We start from the raw sequence: 2,966 nt of genomic DNA, 5'->3' as shown, positions 1-2,966 counted from the left end.
TGAAGTACTGGACAATGAATCAAAATTTGTAAATTTGATTTCTCCATTCTCAGAAATATTCCTTGTGTGATTGTCTTTTGATATTGCAAATAAAGGCAAGAGAAGGGGAATGAAAAGAAGATTCAAAGTTAATTTAGAAGCCAAATAAAAAGAGAAAAAAAGTTCAGGAAATCAAATTAAACACCAGAGAAGGGGCATGAAAGGAAAATTCAGAGAAAGTTAAGTTAGATGCTAAATAAATAAATAAGTTTCAGGAAGTTAAATTAAATGCAAGAGAAGGGGAATGAAAGGAAGATTCAAAGAGAAAGTTAATTTAGATGCAGAAAAAAAAAATTCCAAGGAATTAAACACTGAATCTGAGAGTGACATGTTATTTCTTTTGCAAAAGTGATTTTGTTCTTTATTATTATGAGATTTTCATTATAGATAAGATGTTAATTGGAAGAGTGATAATATGACACAATTAGTCCTTTCATCTCTGCAGTTACAGTGGCTTTCCCTAGGATAAAATTATTTGGAAAGAAAACTTTAGGGATTTCCCTGTCTTAGCAACTAATGCATTTATTCAATTCCCAATATTCTATTGTCTCTAAAGGGCTATTAATTCTTACCTGACAAATAGGATGGTATACTATACAGAAATTTAACTCATCCAATTTAAGAAGTCAATAATCAACAGCTGACCACTGCTTTGTTTTGTTGTTGTTATTTGTTTGTTAACTAAAAAATAAACACTGAATTTCATTACTTGTAATGGAAGTTTGTGGTTTTTTGGTGAGGCAAATGTAATTATTTTCCAGTGACAAGAACAACTGACTTTGCACAACTGACTCAGCTTACTAGTGTAGACTTTGAGCTATTGTTTGGATCCCATACTTCTAGGACATAATTGATACATGGGAGGTACTTCGTGAATAATTGATTTAAGAAACAATGAGAATAAATAAATGGAAATAATATTTTTTATTATATGATTTCATATTATCTTTTCTTCTAGCTGCCACCACAATTAATTTCTTCAAAATGATCTTGACAAATATATCCACAATGAGTGGATTCCTCTTCATGGGGTTTTCTGACATTCAGGAGCTACCGATTTTACGCACTCTGCTGTTCTTGGCAGTGTACCAGTTAACCTTCGCCAGTAACCTCCTCATTATCATCATCACAACAATATACCATCATCTATAAACCCCAAAGTATTACTTCATAAAACAGCTTTCCCTCCTAGACCTCTCTTTCATTTTTGTCAGGGTCCCCCAGTCCACTGACAATTCTCTGATGGATGATGGCTATATTTCTCATGGTCAGTGCATACTTCAGGTTCTCTTCTTCATATCTTTGGTTTGGTCTGAGTTGTCTATTCTCACAGTGATGTCTTATGATCACTATGCAGCCATTTGCTTCTCACTGCACAACGAGGTCATCATGAACCCTACAAAGTGTCAGTGGGCTGTGATAGCGGTATGGCTAAGTGGATGCACCTGTGGAATCTTATACATAACAACCACAATCTCCATCACATTCTCTAAGGCCAAAATAATTCACCACTTCTTCTGTGATGTCCCTGAACTGCTAAAGCTCTCCTGCTCCAATGATTACCTGGTAGTAATTGGAGTGGCTGCTTTCCTATCTGTGATGGCATTCATCTGCTTCACCTCCATTGTCCTCTCCTATATCCACATCTTCTCCACAGTAATAAGAATCCCCTCTGCTGAGGGCAGATCCAAGGCCTTCTCTACCTGCCTGCCCCACCGCTTTGTTGTCTCCTTTTATCTCTCCACAGGTATGTTTGCGTTTCTAAAACCAACTTCAGATTCTCCAACTGCTTTTGACCTTATGATCTCTATCTTTTATACAATCGTCCCCCCCATCACTTAACCCTGTTATCTACAGTCTGAGGAATGAGGCCATGAAGGAAGCTTTCAGAAACCTACTGTTGTGTGAGCAATTCACCAGGAAACAAACATTTTTTGTCCTGTTGTTGCTAGGTCTTTCATATTACATGTAAGCAAAATGAGAAATAATATTGAGTTCATTCCATCAGTGGTATTGATGAAAAGCAGTAAAAAAATGTTCCTCTGTAGTTTAATCACACAATACAACTCTTTGGGGGAGGTCTTCATATAAGTCCTAGCTTTTTAGTAATTGAAACCATTTGTTCATTATTTTCAGTTAAGCCACAACAAACAATTATAAATGTTTACTATATGCTCACTACTGTCCTTTCTCTTCCAATTCGTATAGGTACAAATGTATCCAGAGGCCTATGAAGAAACATAGATGGAATTTTTATGTCTTATTCTAAATAGGTGATGTTACAACTGAAAAGGAAATTAAAAGAATAAATTACCAATAACTTCACCATAATAACAAAATTTTTACTTCAATTGGTTAATTCACATGTCCATATTAATTTTTATATCTCTACATAATAATTTTGTATATTGATATAAAATTATATGCCATTACTATGCACAAGTATGCAATTTTACTTTAATATTTTTGTAAATGCATGGCCTTCAATGGAATTAATGTCATAATACACTTAGTCACTTGCCTATCTTTTAAATATGTTATCTGCAGTATTTAATTTATATCAATAATTATGAAATTTGAAGTTCCAAGCAATGTGGTTGCAGAATTAAAATGAATACAAATTAAAGTATCTTGAATTTATTATATAACCATATGACTTTCGAATATTAAACCATTTTATGTGGCCATTAAATAGGCATTGTGATGTCACTTCTCCCATATGTCTCATATGATCTTATTAGTTCAAACAAGCTATATTAAAGAAGTACCTACTAAGTGACTGATGGACAAAAGAACATAAGATATTGTGGGGACTTAAAATTTTTAGAGCTGCAAAATTTATCTTTTAAAAATTAAAAAAAAAATTGTGACAACTGAAAAGATTAAACTTGCTTTTAGTATTTATTTATCATTCATGTAATTGAATT

General features: G+C 33.3%; 1 pseudogene; it reads left to right on the top strand.

The window, feature by feature from the left end:
* The first annotated feature begins 1,023 nt into the window (after nt 1-1,023).
* LOC102840392 lies at nt 1,024-2,011 on the top strand (annotated as a pseudogene).
* Nucleotides 2,012-2,966: the final 955 nt, after the last annotated feature.

Source organism: Chrysochloris asiatica, unplaced genomic scaffold, assembly GCF_000296735.1.
Source record: "Chrysochloris asiatica unplaced genomic scaffold, ChrAsi1.0 scaffold00213, whole genome shotgun sequence".
Taxonomy (NCBI): Eukaryota; Metazoa; Chordata; class Mammalia; order Afrosoricida; family Chrysochloridae; genus Chrysochloris; species Chrysochloris asiatica.
Note: the sequence above shows the minus strand (reverse complement) of the source record. Positions and strands in the feature narration are given on the sequence as shown.